Raw genomic sequence first — 17850 nt, 5'->3', positions numbered from 1 at the left:
ACAGGGAAAAGAATCTGAAAACATACAGACACACACACACACGTATGATTTATATATATATATATATATAAGTTATATATATATAAGTTCATGTATATATATGTATATACATCCATATATATATAAATATATATATATACATCTGAATCACTTAGCTGTATACACTAATGCAATATTGCAAATCAACCAAATTTTAAAATGCCATGTATAAATATAATTATATAAATATATAAACGCAAGACAGCAATAATTATATACACATATATTCAAATCGACTTTAGCTAGTTTTCTGGATGAAGGCTTTCTAGATACGATTTGCCAATGAAATGATTTTGTACGAGAAAGGGCTCTGTGATGCCGTCTGTAACTGTCCTGAGACCCCCCCTGTGCCTACATGGCAGTCAACAGACACATCAGGGACTTAAAGTCTATTTAAGTCTATCTGCTATTGAGGTCTTTGCTATATATATGTAGCTGTATGTATATATATATATATATGTATATAGCTATTTATGTATTTGCTATATAAGTCTCTTTGCTATTCCGTGCAATCCAATTTACAAAGAACCTGCTGCTGGAGACACAGTGACAGCCTGGGCCTGGAAACCCTGAGGTGTTAATTCACCGCTGCCCCGTCTTTCCCAGGGGCTGGGGTGTCGTCCAGGCTTCTCGGTAGGTGCTCTGCGGGGGAGCGGTCCACGTGGAACCGGAATGCATGGGAACGGCAGGAAGGCAGGGGCCCCCAGGACACAAAGAGACTGTCATGAGTTGCCCCACTTCGGGGACTTGCAGCTTCTCAGGGTTTGGGGAACGTGAACCCCGGCTTTGTCCGCTGTGCTGATACAAAGCTCCTTGGATCTTGCCAGTTGAAGTGAATGGCAACAGCCTCTCATCAGCGCTCTTGCGCACCGAGAAAGACACAAAGGCTGGCATCTCCTACCAGGCAGATAAAAGGGCTATTTAGTTTTGTCTTTTAAAAAAAAGAGTGTCTGGTTTGATCCTCGGGAAAAAAAAAAAGTCAATTTCTGCATCCCAGTTATGCAAGCTGGCGGAATATGGATGACCATGAAGGGGCTGTCTGATTTCACGCCTACCACACACAGGGGCTCACCCGGGGCGTGGACAATGATACCCTGTTGGAAAACGTTACTCACATCGGAAGAGAAAGCTTCCGGGAAAATTACAGAAAGTACACGTGTGCCCCTCAACACACACTCGCAAACTCTTTCGGTCTCATGACTGAGGTCTCAACATCCTGTAATAAATCCTTAGAGCAAAGCACGTGTAACAGAATCTGCATATGCATAAATGGACGACTGTGCGGTACACCTGAAAAGAACACAACAATTTAAATCAACAAAACGCCAGTCAAGTAAATAGACACATGTATAGGGATAGCTGGATCACGATGGTGTACCCCTGAAGCTAACGCAACGTTGTAAGTCAACAAAACTCCAATAAAGTAAATAGACACATGTATAGGGATAGCTGGATCACCACGGTGTATCCCTGAAGCTAACACAACATTGTAAATCAACAAAACTCCAATAAAATAAATCGATACACCTATACGTATAGCTGGATCACTGTGGTGTATCCCTGAAGCTAACACAACATTGTAAATCAACTACACTTGAATAAAATACATAGATACAGGTATATAAAAGACACCTCCTCCCGGGAAGGAAAGCTGCCACAAACCTAGACAGCAAGATGGAGGGGCAATAATAAAACACACTACCCTCCAATAAGTGGTAACAGGTACAGAAACAGGGACTCAATGCCGGTAACTAAGAGAAATGCAAATCAAAGCCAAAGTGAGATATCACCTCAAAAGGGTCAGAGAGGCCGTCATCAAAAAAGTCTTGCAAACGGTAAACAGGCGTGGGAAGAAGGGAGCTCTCCCACACTGTTGGACGGAATGTGAATTGCCACAGCCCCCGATAGTGAACAGGATGGAGGGTTTCTCAGAAAACTTAGAGAGAGAACCAGCATATGACCCAGCAATCCCACTCCTGGGCATATATTTAGAAAACACAAAAACTTTTAATTCGAAAAGACACATGGACCACCCCTCCAACCACGATGCTCACAGCAGCATTATTTACAGTAGCCGAGATATGGACACAACACAAGCGTCCATCAATTTACAGTAGCCGAGATACAGACACAACCCAAGTGTCCATCGATGGCTGCATGTGTAAAGAAGATGCGATGCATACACACACACACACACACACACACACACACAATGGAATACGACTCAGCCACAAAAAAAAAAAGAATGAAACAATGCCATTTGGAGCAATGTGGATGGATCTAGAGATGACCATGCCAAGCGAGGTAAGGCAGAAAGAGAAAGGCAAATATCATGACATCACTCACACGTGGAACGGGAAAAAAAAAGGGCACAAATGAGCTTATCGGCAAAACAGACTCAAAGACATAGAAAACAAACAGATACGCTTTGCTGTATACCTGAAACTTACACAACATTGTAAACCCACTATGAAACTGAAAGCGTGAGTCGCTCAGTTGGGTCCAACTCTTTGCGACCCCATGGACTGAGGTTCCTCTGTCCACGGGATTCTCCAGGCAGGAATACTAGAGTAGGTTGCCGTTTCCTTCTCCAGGGGAATCTTCCTGGCCCGGGGATCAAACCAGGGTCTCCTGCATTGCAGGCGGATTCTTTACTGTCTGAGCCACCCATAAGCAGGTAAATCAACTATACTTCAATTTTTTTTTTTAAAGAAGAATAAGCCGCTGTTATAAAAGAGATAAGGATATACTGATCAGCACAGGAAACTGTGTTGCATAAAGTATAAACATACCGAATCACTGTGTTGTCCATGGGAAACTACTAAAATTATGCAAATCAACCTAAATTTCTTTAAAAATGTGCTTATGCTTTCCCACCATCTAGCGTATTCACAGAGAATACTCGTGCAGGAAAAAACGGGAAAGCTCTGCAGCTACCCAACCTCAGTGGGTTCTGGGCTCCTCACCCCCTAACCACCAGCTGCCCCACCCCTCCCAACCCTGCTAGTGGTTTCCGAGACCGCAGTTTGACGCCTCGGGCTGAGCATTCATAGCTGGCGGACAGTCAAGGTAACCCAATCCATGTTCCCCGCTGTGTCTATGAACCAAACACTGGTGATACTGACAAACGAGACCTGGAAAATGACACCATGTTCCAGTCCCATCACCGCTGTAAGAACACAAGCAAGGAGCTCTTTTCCGTGCTTTGCAAAAATAATCACGGGCTGCAAGTGCACACCTCTCATCACTGCCAATCGCAGTTTCTGTCACCTTCGTTCTGGTTTTTTTTTAAAGGATTCCAAAGCTTAAACAAGTTTGCTTTCTAACATGAGAAAAATCGGAAGTGAAATTCCACATTTCAAAGGACTGCACTTGGCAGAATACAATTTCTTTCCCCCCATCATCAACCTCCGCAAAAAAAAAAAAAAAGTCGTAATCAGCCAAACAAAAACAAAAGTGGTTAGCAAAGGGGAAAAGGGATGGGGTAAATTGGGAGTTTCGGATTAGCAGATACACACTAAAGTGAAAGTCAATCAGCCACGTCCAGCTCTTTGCGACCCCGTGGACTATACAATCCGTGGAATTCTCCAGGCCAGAATACTGGACAGGGTAGTCCTTCCCTTCTCCAGGGGATCTTCCCAACCCAGGGATTGAGCCCAGGTCTCCCGCAGTGCAGGCGGATTCTTTACCAGCTGAGCCACCAGGGAAGCCCAAGAATACTGGAGTGGGTAGCCTATCCCTTCTCCAGGGGATCTTCCTGACCCAGGTATCGAACCCAGGTCTCCCCCATTGTAGGCAGATTCTTTCCCACCTGACCCACGAGGGAAGCCACATAGATACACACTACTATATATAATATAGATAAACAACAAGGAGCTACTGAAAAGTGCAGGGAACTATATACTCAATTATTTTGCAATCATCTGCAAAAAAAAATATTTATATATATATATAAATATATTTATGTATGTATAACTGAATCAGTTTGCTGTACACTTGAAACGCAATTTTGTAAACCAACCAGGAAAAGTGAAAAGTGAAAGTGTTAGTCACTTGAGTTGTGTGTGATTCTTTGTGACCCCAGGGACTGTAGCCCACCAAGCTCCTCTGTCCATGGGATTGTCCAGGCAAGAAAACTAGAGTGGATTGCCTTTTCCTTCTCCAAGGGATCTTCCCAACCCAGGGACTGAACCTAGGAATCCTGCACTGCAGGTAGATTCTTTACCATCCGAGCCACCAGGGAAGCCCCACAAATCAGCCATATTTCAATTTTTTTAAAAAAAAAAAAGAAGAGGAAGATGAGTCAGGACGGGGGATGGGTGCTTACAGGAACCTACAGAGAGTCAAGTGCACAGAATTTCAGACTAGAATGGGCGTGGCCAGGAGGAAATGGCAGGTAACAAATCCATGGTTATCAAGGTTAGGTACAGTATTCTTGCCTGGAGAATCCCATGGACAAAAGAGCCCGGCAGACTATGCTCCATGAGTTTGCAAAGAGTCGGATGAGACTGAGCAACTAACACTTTCGCTTTCAAAGCAAGGTGATGATGTTCCAGACCTGCTGTGTAATATTGTAGCTACAGCCCACGGGACTGTATGATACACTGAAACCCAAGCTGAAAGGGTACATCTGTTTTCCCATGTTCTTACCACAATGCCATAAGATAAAAAGGTCTTCCCTGGTGGCTCAGGCAGTAAAGAATCTGCCCCCAATGCAGAAGACTTGGGTTCAAACCCTGGGTTGGGAAGATGCCCTGGAGAAGGGCATGGCAACCCACTCCAGTATTCTTGCCTGGAAAATCCCAGGGACAGAGGAGCCTGGCGGGCTATATACAGTCCATGGGGGTCACGAAGCGTCATACACAACTGAGCTACTAACATTTTCCTAAGATTACAAAGATATGGCTGGGGTGCTGGCCTCAAGACCAAATGATGACTTCATCACCCAATGTGATATGAGCCTCTGGAAACCAAAATGTTCACCAATATCGACATGTCAAACCAAGAAGTTCCAACTGTCAGCCTAAAGGCTGTCATCTGTTCATGGGAGACCATTATACACAACACACATTTTAAAGAAAACCACCAGAGCTCTGGTTCCTCATCCTCATTTCTGAAGACCTGTAAAAGCACCTTGCTACTTCCTGAATACCATTCTGAAATAAGAGCTTTCCTGGTGGCTCAGACAGTAAAGAATCAGCCTGCAATGCAGGAGATCTGAGTTCAATCCCTGGCTTAGGAAGATCCCCTGGAGAAGGAAATGGTAACCCACTCCAGTATTCTGGCCTGGAGAATTCCATGGACAGAGGAGCCTGGAGGTCACAAAGAGTCAGATACAGCTACGCAGAACACATCCTAAAATCAAGACTTGCTTGTTTGAGATGTCTTCCAATGAGGCCCTACGGGGTTTTCTCTTTCTCACGCCTTTCCTAAGACACTTTTTCTTTCCTGGAATCAATTCAATAATACTTCATCTTAAAATGTATACTTTATGTTTGCTGAGGTTTGGTTTCTGTTCTATCAGGCATCCCTTCTGGGGAGCAGGGAGGGGAAGTTTGGACCAGATTCAGTTCAGTCGCTCAGTCATGTCCAACTCTTTGTGACCCCATGGACTGCAGCACGCCGGGCCTCCCTGTCCATCCCCAACTCCCAGAGTTTACTCAAACTCACATCCATCCATCCAGTCGGTGATGCCATCCAACCATCTCATCTTCTGTCGTCCCCTTCTCCTCCTGCCTTCAATCTCTCCCAGCATCAGGGTCTTTTCCAAAGAGTCAGTTCTTTGCATCAGGTGGCCAGAGTATTGAAGTTTCAGCTTCAGCCGCAGTCCTTCCAATGAACGTTCAGGACTGATTCAGAGACTCATTCTGGAAACTGATTGGCCCATATCCACAGGCAGAGGGCGCTCCAGAGTCCTGCACACCGAGGGCAGTTGCTCTCAACAGTCAATGTCTTAAGTTTGAAATCAGAGCCCCAAGTGGCCTGGATATATTCTCCACTCGGGCACCGATTTTACGAGCCTTTTATTTCATTTTTGTGTCATATGCCCACCGCAGACATAAATCCTTCTCACAGCCTAGATATTTGTTCGCAGCCTATAAATTGCCAACTTCTTTCCTAGGGCTCAAAAATCACTGCGGACGTTGACTGCAGCCACGAAATTAAAAGATGCTTGTTCCTTGGAAGGAAATCTATGACAAACCTAGACGCCACATTAAAAGGCAGAGACGTCACTTTTCCAACAAAGGTCCATATAATCAAAGCTATGGTTTTTCCAGTAGACACATGTGGATGTGAGAGCTGGACCATAAGGAAGGCTGAGTGCCAAAGATTTGATGCTTTTGAGCTGTGGTGTTGGAGAAGACTCTTGAGAGTCCCTTGTCCCGAAAGGAGATCAAACCAGTCAATCTTAAAGGAAATCAACTCTGAATACTCGTTAGAAGGACTGATGCTGAAGCTCCAATCCTTTGGCCACCTGATGCAAAGAACTGACCCATTGGAAAAGACCCTGATGCTCGGAAAGATCGAAGGTGGGATGAGAAGGGGGCGACAAAGGATGAGATGGTTGGATGGGATCACTGACTCGATGGACATGAGTTTGAATAAACTTGGGGAGAGAGTGGAGGACAGGGAAGCCTGCTGTGCTGCAGTCCATGGGGTCGCAAAGATTCGGGCACGACTTAGCAAATGAACAACAGCAACCACAACTTTTTCCCCCCTCTCCTTTATTCATTTGCACTAATCTGCCCGTCTCCAAGAAAATAAGAGGAAGGATTTCCCATCCTGCCATCCACTGAACAAAGAACAGAAGAGGCTTTGAAAGGCCAAATGTAGGTTGTTTAGAGAGAAAAAAAAATTACAAAACTGGAAAATATTCGTGCCATGAATGGCCCATGAATGGTTTACAGGCCACAACAGATGACCTAATTGCCTACAACCACGTGGGCTCAGTTTTGAGAGCCTCACTGTCTCCCCATCTCTGCACATAAGCGGAATATTTTATTTGAAACTGGTAGCTGACACGCTGAAGAAATCAGCTGTTGCTACGTTAGAAGGCATAGCCTGTCTCAGAAATTTTTTAAAGTCCTTAAGCAGACGATGAAGTGTCACTTCTGGAAAAAAAAAAATACGGCATCCAGAATTTTTTTTTTTTAATTGAGGAACTGATTTAAAGCTGAACATATTTCTCTCATTTGAAAATAAAGGCATGCTGTGAAGGATGGAGAATATTCAGAAAGAATACAGTCGTGGTTGATATATTAAAAATCTGGTCCTTGCCCTTGACTTTCACATACCAAAAAAAAAAAAATCAACTGTCATCAAGTTTGGGATTTAAAATCTGTTTTCATCAGAGAAGCCTGTCTTCAGAGTGAGGGCATTTAAAGGACTTTAAATATTTTCACAGGGTCGCTTCATTTGAATCACATAAACTCTGTCTACAGGTTGTACAGTCCACAATACCCAGGCTGTAACAAAGGTTCAGAATCTGGAGTACCAATTAAAACGGAAGACCGGTGAGCCCCCTGCCAGATTCCAGGCACTTGAATATTTACTTTTGTGAGAACCGTCTCTGCGTCTTTGTTTTGTGGTCCAGGCGTCAAAGCCCAATATTCTAAAGGGTTCTTACAGAGTTGCCTGCGTATTCTGAAACCAACAAAATGTGTATAGACAGACAGGAAACACTCTAGTCTTTGTATGGAAACCAGAAGCTTTCCACAAATTACTGCAAAGGAAAAAAAAAAAAAATGAAAAGGCCAAGTTCAAAAATAAAAGAAAAACACCCATATACTTGCTGTCGGTCTACATGCCAGGCCAAAGAAATAACTTGACAATTCTGCACATGTATTCACTTGTGAATTTCACAGGATCATACCTGCTTTATGCTTCTTATGGAGCAGTTCCTCACTTATGGAGCATGTTACCTATTCTTAAGACTGGGATAAAAAATTACCTGGATAGCTGGATTTAGGGCTAAATGTACATTCAGCATTCTTTTATTTGGGAAAAAAAAATACAAAGGAACATTAACAATTCTTCCACCAAAGAAAAACATGTCAAAACGCCTTGCAAACAGCATCAAAGCACGGCCGTTATTATGAAAAAGCAATGATCATTAACTCCCCGCTCGAAATCATACTGGTTTCCAAAAAATTTAACATGTCATTTTAATCCAGTGATTTAAAACTGATGAAGTAATTTTCCACTTGCTACATCCTGGCCCTCATTTTTCTTTTCTTCCATGTCAAGGAAAATACTCTTTAAAAATTGTCAATTACATTTCTTTGGGTAATACAATACTGAGGTTCTCATCTTGGGGGAGAAAATTATTTGCAGAGGCCTCTGTGAGACGCTTCTGTTTTGAATATCGGGGCACGTTTCTAAAATTCAATTTTATTTTAAATCTGGACATAAACGATGAATGCAACCATGTGCCACAAACGCCCGGCTTCCCAGACACACACCTTGTGTCGCATTCAAACACGGGGACCAACCCGGAGTATTTTCGAGATCGCTAGTAACCTCTTCCCAACAGCGGACGGGAGGCCTGCAACCAGTCCCTACCCCACCCCCAATGTGCCCCCACACACATGCAGATTTCGGGGCCATCAAAACCATTTCCCCTGACTCCGTCAGCCCCGAGGAAAAACGCTAAAGCATCTCCATTCAAATCAGGGCGCTCTCCCAAGCAGCTGAGGTTGCTTTGTTCCACCGGGAAGTCAGGTCTCGACACCCCGGTCGTTTCATTTCTAGCCGAAGGAGGTGCCCAGCAGACGGTGCCTGACGCCTGCGCTTCTGTTCTGGCCTGCAGAGACCTCCACGGACTGGAAAATCGGCCCCGTGAGGATCACTAAGTCTCCCCAAACTTTTTTCTTCCTTTTTCTCTCTCCGCCACCCCACCTCCTTCTGCGTCCTGTTCCTCAAATCAGGGGACAAGCCTGACTCAGAAAAGATGCTAGGTCGGCACCACCTCGCATGGGGACACGGGGAAAATGGAACGCGCTCAGAAGGTGGAAACCGGGCCGGCCAGTGGATCCTTTCCAAAACTATAGGATATCACAGAAAGCTATTTCACCCCACTGACCAAAGAGAAGGAAAGGAAAAAGAAAAAGAAGGCAAATCAAAATGAAAGGAAGTAGCCACACTACCCCCTTGTGGATCCTGCTCGCAAGGACAGCACCTGCTTACTTCGCTGCTCCCCCCCCCGCCCCCCGCCCCCGACACCCCTCACCCCAAATTTCTTAAGTTGGGTCCACCTGAAAGACGGGCTCGCCCAGGGACCCGCCCGCGCTCCGGCTTTCATACATTACGCGCGCAGCCGGGGCGCGCGCGAGATGCCAGCCTCAGCTCCAGGTTATGGGGTTGGGGGGGTCCACCCCCACCCCGGACCCCCGAGACGCTGCCTGCTGCCCTCCTCCCCCACGCCAGCCCCAAAATAGCAACCTGGTGGCTCCAGAAATAAAGTAAAAAAAAATATATATTTTTTTAAAGAGGCCCACACCTGCTGGTCGGTTCCGAGGAATGAGTCCGAAGCCGAGGAAACCCGCAGCCAAAAAAAAAAAATCAAACCCCGCTGAGAAAAGGGGTGGCGGGAGAGATGCAGAGGACGTCGTCCGAGCGCCCCTAGTCCTCCCGGCCGGACGTCCGTTCCCAGGGTGGTCCCCCGGCCGGGCCCCCGGTGGGAGGGGGTGGGAGGGGTGGTGGTGGCGGGGACCCCGGGACCCCGCCGATGCAGGAAGATCGGGTGAAGTGTGTGTGTGTGTGAGAGAGAGAGAGAGGCGCCGGAATGGTGCGCCCGGGCCCAGGGCTGCGCGGGGTACCCGCGTCCGGATCTGGAGGTGCAACACCCCCCCCCCACCTCCGCAACCCGGGAAGGCCGCCCGGGAGGATTGGAGGGGAGAAGGCGAGCCTCCCGGGTTCTCGGCGGGAGGAAAACAGCCGGGGGTCCAGGTCGGGGAGGGGGGGAATAGAGAGGGGCGCGTCTGGGAGACGGAAGGATGCGTGCGCGCCGGGAGGAGGCGGCGGGCGTCCTGGGGAGCCGGAGGGGGGCAGGCAACTGTCGTGCCTGGGGGCTGGGGGGGTGGTTTGCAGCCGGGGAACCTCAGCCTCTCCTCCTTCCTCGAGCTCGCGACCCCCCCGCACCGTCTACAGCCGAGCGGCGCACACCCGCCCCCCGCCCCACCACCACCACCACCACCACCATCAACACCTCCCCAGCCCCGGTCCCCACCCCGCGCGCCCGCAGGTCCGGCCACGCAGGCCCGGGGGGCGGCCCGCCGCCGCCGCCGCCGCCTTGGGGAGGGGGCTGCTTTTTGCCAGGCTCTCCCAGCCCCTCACCCACCTCCGGGTACCCCCCTCCCCGCCGCCCCATCTCCAGCCACCACCCCCCCCACCCCGCCCAGGCGGCGGGTCTTGGCCACCAGTTCCGCCCGCTGGAGGTGGCGGCGTAACCAGGCCGAGGCGCGCGGGAATGCCTTGGCTGGGGGGGGGGGGGGGGGTGGCTGTTGCGGGGCGGGGTGGGGGGGACGAGGAGGTGGTCGGGACGAAATCGGATTGAAAGCGTGGGGAGGGGAGGGTGGGAGGAGAGCCGCCGGCTTTTAGGTCGGGGTGTGGGGCGCTTCCGTGGGCCCCAGTCTGTGGGGGTGGTCCTCAGATCCCACAGACTCCCGAGACCCCCAGCCCCTACCTGGGACGAAAGGGCTGGCCCGCCGCGCGCCCGGCGGCGGTGGTGGTGGTGGTGCTGATGGGGGGCGGGGGAGTGGGCTCTGCTCTAGAGAATCGGGGTCCTCCAAGGGGCTCGGATGGGGTCCGTCCGCACCCCCAACCCGAGACCCCGGCCCGGAGCGCCCCGCGCGGGTGCCCGCTGCTAAAGCAACTTTTGTGGTTCCTGGGGCCAAGCGGGCAGCCTTGGGGACCGTGCTGCGCGCGGGAGCCGCGTGCCCCTCGCACAGGTCCAGGCCAGACCCCCCCAACCCAGCTCCCCGAAGCAGTGAGACCAGCTCCCCCCGCCACCAGCCGCCCCCGACTCGCTTCCCCTCAACACCCTCCACCTCTCGCCGCTGGCTTTTTCTCCCAGCCCACACGCACGGGAAGAAGATTGAGGGGTGCAGGTAGCCCGCCCCCCTCTTCCCCCACCCCCACCCCCCCAGCTTGGCAGAAACCGCGCGGAGCTAACCATCAATCCGTCTTCACCCCGGGGTCTCCAGCGCGCCCCGGGTCGCTGCCCAGCAAACCCCAGCCCGGTCCTAATCAGTCACGCGCGTTATTCAGTGCATCACACAAGCCCGTCATCTGCTCTCAAGGCCAGCAGAGGAACGAAGGGAGGGGGGGAAAAAAAAAAGGAAAATCGGTTAATGCAAACCCAGCCAAGCCTGCTTTTTTTTTTTTTCCCCCTCTCCCTGGTTAACCCAAAAAATAAAATAAAATAAAATGCACCCCAGGAGGTAGCAGCTGACAGTTTTCCTTAAAGAAGGAGGAAGGCAAAAAAAAAAAAAAAAAGGCCGTGGCTGCTCACAGTTTCCATTAAGTCCTCCAGGCTGCCTCACCAGTCCCGCTTTGCAGAGAGCTAGCGCTTCGGTCTTTCTCTCCCTGTACTGCAGATATATTTTTTTTTTCTCCCCCTTCCTCTCTCGGCCACACTCTTCTCTGTTTATTTGTATGTAACACAGCGCTACTTTGTAAACAGCAAACACGGCCCCGGCGCCGTTCAAACAGCTGACTGCAGCCAAAAGGCTTCCAACCCCACGGTGGTATATCGCGATTTTTCTAAGTCAAAAGAAAAATAATAATAATAATATAACGTTTGTGTCGAGATGTGCACGGAGCTGGCAGACGACATGCATGTCCACACTCCCACCCACACCTAAGAAATGGAGCGACAGATGAAAGTCCTATTCAAATTTTCAAAATGAGGGAAAAAATAATTTTAAAAAAATATCGGATGAAGTGAAGCGCAAACGTTAGCAATCAGGCTTACTAGCATCTTTTTCTGGGATGCACACACGAGTCCAATCGTTAAAAAAGGGGGGAGGGGAGGGGGCTTTAAATGAAAAATAACCCAGAGACGTGTATCTTAAAACGGCACCTACCTCAGCCGTGGAGAAGCCGCATCGGTTCTGAGTGTTCCTGTTAGGCATCCAGATTTTTCCAGGGAACCCTGACTGATGCTTATGATTCAGGAGGATGTGTATAAGTCCAGCCGCCTGGGGTTCTGTCGAATCCCAACCAGATTTGCACACCGTCCCCCACCCCCAACCCACGTCCCCAAAGGAATGCGAGGACCACCGACCCCGGCCTTTGGCAGGAAAATTCGGTGTTTGTGGCGTAAATAGTCTGACGGGCAGGAAGAAACGGGGACGCAGGCGGAGCTCGAAGGGCAACGTGAGGTCTGAATAAGCGCTCTGTACGGAGAGACAGAGACCCGGGATGCAAGAAAGAGAGAGAGATTGAAGCGAAAGGTCCTGATGGCTCCCAGCTCGCCCTCTGCTATTGGACCAAACTGAATGAAATTTACAAAGCCAGCAGCCAATAGATCTCCGCAGTCGGCCCCGTCACTACAGAAACCAAATCCGCAGCTACAAAGCGCTTGCAAAGAGCAGCTAATCCCAGTGCAAACCAGCTGGAACGGAGAGATTCCCCGGGTGTGCCGGGGTGGTGGAACAGGTGAGCCGCGTCTCCCCGGGCCCCCAGTGCCCGAAGCGCGGGGGTTGGGTGGCGGGGGGGGAGGTGAGAGCTTCTTGCGCTCCTCCGGCACCCTTCGGAGACGGCAAACGTGCCGCTGTATTTGCAAACAGCTTTAACCCTTTCCTGCCGGGCTAGGCGAGAGCGAGAGCGCCAGCGGTGGTAGCGATTCCCTGGGCGTCAGGCAGACTAAAGTGCTACTGTTTCCTGACTGATGGTAATGGGAAGCGATGACACAGAGATACATAGATGAACATATAGATACATACACACAGTCACAGACACACAGACCAACACACAGATACACACACAGTCACAGACACACAGACCAACACACAGATACACACACATAGTCACAGGCACACAGACCAACACACAGATACACACACACAGTCGCAGACACACAGACCAACACACAGATACACACACAGAAAGTCACAGACAGATACACAGACCAACACACAGATACACACACACAGTCACAGACACACAGACCAACACACAGATACAAACACAGTCACAGACAGATACACAGACCAACACACGGATACACACACATAGTCACAGACACACAGACCAACACACAGATACACACACAGTCACAGACAGATACACAGACCAACACGGATACACACACATAGTCACAGACACACAGACCAACACACAGATACACACACAGTCACAGACAGATACACAGACCAACACACGGATAAATACACACGGTCACAGATACACACACACAGTCACAGACAGAGACACTGACCAACACACAGATACACACACAGTCACAGACAGAGACACTGACCAACACACAGATACACACACACATAGTCACAGACAGACACACAGACCTACACACAGATACACACACAGTCACAGACAGATACACAGACCAACACACAGATACACACACAGTCACAGACAGAGACACTGACCAACACACAGATACACACACAGTCACAGACAGACACACAGACCAACACACAGATACACACACATAGTCACAGACACACAGACCAACACACAGATACACACACAGTCACAGACAGATACACAGACCAACACACGGATAAATACACACGGTCACAGATACACACACACAGTCACAGACAGAGACACTGACCAACACACAGATACACACACACATAGTCACAGACAGACACACAGACCAACACACAGATACACACACAGTCACAGACAGATACACAGACCAACACACAGATACCTAGACACAGTCACAGACAGACACACAGACCAACACATAAGATACATACACACAGTCACAGACAGATACACACAGTCACAGACAGATACACAGACCAACACACAGATACACACACATAGTCACAGACACACAGACCAACACACAGATACACACACAGTCACAGACAGAGACACTGACTAACACACAGATACACACACATAGTCACAGACACACAGACCAACACACAGATACACACACAGTCACAGACAGATACACAGACCAACACACAGATACACACACAGTCACAGACAGAGACACTGACCAACACACAGATACACACACATAGTCACAGACACACAGACCAACACACAGATACACACACAGTCACAGACAGATACACAGACCAACACACGGATACATACACACGGTCACAGATACACACACACAGTCACAGAGACACTGACCAACACACAGATATACACACACATAGTCACAGACAGACACACAGACCAACACACAGATATACACACACATAGTCACAGACAGACACACAGACCAACAAACAGATACACACACAGTCACAGACAGATACACAGATGAACACATAGATACATACACACAGTCACAAACAGATACACAGACCAACACACAGATACCTAGACACAGTCACAGACAGACACACAGACCAACACATAAGATACATACACGCAGTCACAGACAGATACACAGACCAACACACAGATACACACATATAGTCACAGACACACAGACCAACACACAGATACACACACACAGTCACAGACACACAGACCAACACACAGATACACACACAGTCACAGACAGAGACACTGACCAACACACAGATACACACACAGAAAGTCACAGACAGATACACAGACCAACACACAGATACACACACATAGTCACAGACACACAGACCAACAGACAGATACACACACAGTCACAGACAGATACACAGACCAACACACGGATAAATACACACGGTCACAGATACACACACACAGTCACAGACAGAGACACTGACCAACACACAGATACACACACACATAGTCACAGACAGACACACAGACCTACACACAGATACCTAGACACAGTCACAGACAGACACACAGACCAACACATAAGATACATACATGCAGTCACAGACAGATACACACAGTCACAGACACATACACAGACCAACATACAGATACACACACATAGTCACAGACAGATACACAGACCAACACACGGATACATACACACAGTCACAGACACACAGACCAACACACAGATACAAACACAGAAAGTCACAGACAGAGACACAGACCAACACACAGATACACACACAGTCACAGACAGAGACACAGACCAACACACAGATACATACACACAGTCACAGACAGATACACAGACCAACACACAGATACACACACAGTCACAGACAGAGACACAGACCAACACACAGATACATACACACAGTCACAGACAGATATACAGACCAACACACAGATACATACACACAGTCACAGACAGAGACACAGACCAACACACAGATACATACACACAGTCACAGACAGAGACACAGACCAACACACAGATACACACACAGTCACAGACAGATACACAGATGAACACATAGATACATACACACAGTCACAAACAGATACACAGACCAACACACAGATACACACACATAGTCACAGACAGATACACAGACCAACACACGGATACATACACACAGTCACAGACACACAGACCAACACACAGATACACACACAGTCACAGACAGATACACAGACCAACACACGGATACATACACATAGTCACAGACAGAGACACTGACCAAAACATAGATACATACACACAGTCACAGACACACAGACCAACACACAGATACAAACACAGAAAGTCACAGACAGATACACAGACCAACACACAGATACACACACAGTCACAGACAGAAACACAGACCAACACACAGATACACACACATAGTCACAGACACACAGACCAACACACAGATACACACACAGTCACAGACAGAGACACAGACCAACACACAGATACACACACAGTCACAGACAGAGACACAGACCAACATACAGATACACACACATAGTCACAGACACACAGACCAACACACAGATACATACACAGTCACAGACAGAGACACAGACCAACACACGGATAAATACACACGGTCACAGACAGATACATACATCAACACATAGATACATAGCCATAGATAGATACAAAGATGGACAGGCAGACAGACTGACAAGTATGTTACCATTTCTGCTTGGTACTGGGAAGCAGTGACATGTAGATTAATTCATAGATAGATACCTGGGTAGGCAAACAGACTGACGAAACCTGTTACTGTTTCTGGATGATGTTGGGTTTGTCTTTGTTTCTTTCTCTTTAGTCGCTAAGCTGTGTCAGACTCTTGCGACCCCGTGGATTGTAGCCCGCCAAGCTCGTCTGTCCATGGGATTCTCCAGGCAAGAATACTGGAGTGGTTTGCCATTCCCTTCTCCCGGGGAGCTTCCCGATCCAGGGATCGAACTCCGGTCTCCTATTCTTTATCTACGGAGCTGCTGGGAAGCAATGACATGTAGATAGAAGCATGAATAGATAATACATAGAAGGATGGATAGAAAGATGGAAGGTTGGATAGATGGATGGACTGATGCATGGACAGAGAGATAGATAGATACCTATATACATACAGTGATACACAGATGGATACATAGATAGCTATCTGTATCCATCTGTATAACAAAATGAACATGAAGACCCGTAAAGGACAAAACCTGTTTTCTGTCCAGGTGATGGGCTAATATTAATCCCTTTTGGGGTTTGTTTCTTATACGTAAGAATGTATGGTTCTGATGAATAAAATACGCAATGGTTCTTATGAATAAAGTACTGAAGACACTGGTGGCGTCTGTCATGTACTTTGAAACGTCGCTCTTCACTTTTGCAATCTAGGAGTTCATCTTTTCCAGCCAACTACACGCTTGTTGATAGGACCTGGTTTTCATCGCTGGGTTGAGGTGAGTCGGCTGTCCACTGACTGATATCTGAGGCTTACTGCCCACAAGGTGGAGAAGGCTGTAGAGTGTTGTGGCAAGCTGCACACAGATTCCCAAACTCGATTCCTAGGGTTCCAGTGGCCTGTGACCTTCGGGGCGTGTGCCAAGATGCTTTGTCTGGGTTTCTGCCTCTGTGACGTGGAGCAGATGAAAGCAATCCCCTCATGATATCCTTGTGATAACTGATACAGGGCTCAGGCATGTAAGATGCTGTAAATAAACGTTTGCTTCTGTTAATAACCTAATTTTGTAGACCTATGGCTTTATGTCTTGGAGGAAAAAGATGATGTCTCCTATCCCTATGACATGCTCACACGTGCTCCCGAATCCCATCTGCTGTCATATTCGGTGTGATGGCACAGTTAGGGATTCCTCACAAGTTTTCAGAGAAAGACACTTGGGCGACACAGCCAGTAGAGGGAAAGGTGATGTACACTGACTTAGGGGACCCAGTTTAAGATCAAGTGTGTGATCTGTGGTAGCTGTAACCTACTGGAAAGTCTGTTAGGGTCGGTGAACTTTAGGGAATAGATCCTTTAAACAGAGATTAAAATAGCTCTCCTGTGGGTCCCTCGGGATGGCTAATGAGATAATATGCATGAAAACACCCTTTACCAAAAAGAGCTGTATATCTCATATGCATAAAGAACTTACTATTTTGATCACTTATTTAATACATTATATGTACACAATAGATATACAATCTAATAATAGAAGAAACTTACATATGATTTATATACATATTTATTTTCTTCTATCATTGAATAGATATTTAAGATCCAATAAAAGTATCGTCAATAATAGCTTTCCTTCCAAAGTAGTAAAACATGT

The 17850-nt window shown here is 47.9% G+C and overlaps 1 protein-coding gene and 1 long non-coding RNA gene across 5 annotated transcripts in view; one reads left to right on the top strand and one right to left on the bottom strand.

Annotated features, from left to right (window-relative positions):
- Positions 1 to 12256, bottom strand: part of NLGN4X (neuroligin 4 X-linked) — a 391254-nt gene extending 378998 nt beyond the window's left edge. For 2 of the 4 annotated variants that reach the window (XM_070785160.1, XM_070785163.1), the window contains exon 1: positions 12126 to 12256. The gene's annotated coding sequence lies outside the window, so the exon portion shown is untranslated. Of the gene's footprint in view, positions 1 to 9538; positions 10107 to 11212; positions 11322 to 12125 lie in introns of those variants that run through there. The other 2 variants (XM_070785161.1, XM_070785162.1) reach the window with 2 other exon arrangements.
- A 334-nt stretch (positions 12257 to 12590) lies between these two features.
- LOC139181642 (uncharacterized) lies at positions 12591 to 16861 on the top strand. The gene is made up of 2 exons (XR_011565429.1): positions 12591 to 12699; positions 16350 to 16861. It is a non-coding gene; the product is annotated as an uncharacterized lncRNA (long non-coding RNA).
- Positions 16862 to 17850: the final 989 nt, after the last annotated feature.

This window comes from Bos indicus, chromosome X, assembly GCF_029378745.1.
Source record: "Bos indicus isolate NIAB-ARS_2022 breed Sahiwal x Tharparkar chromosome X, NIAB-ARS_B.indTharparkar_mat_pri_1.0, whole genome shotgun sequence".
Classification (NCBI taxonomy): domain Eukaryota; kingdom Metazoa; phylum Chordata; class Mammalia; order Artiodactyla; family Bovidae; genus Bos; species Bos indicus.
The sequence above is the reverse complement of the archived record's forward strand: the minus strand, read 5'-3'. Positions and strand labels throughout refer to the sequence as shown.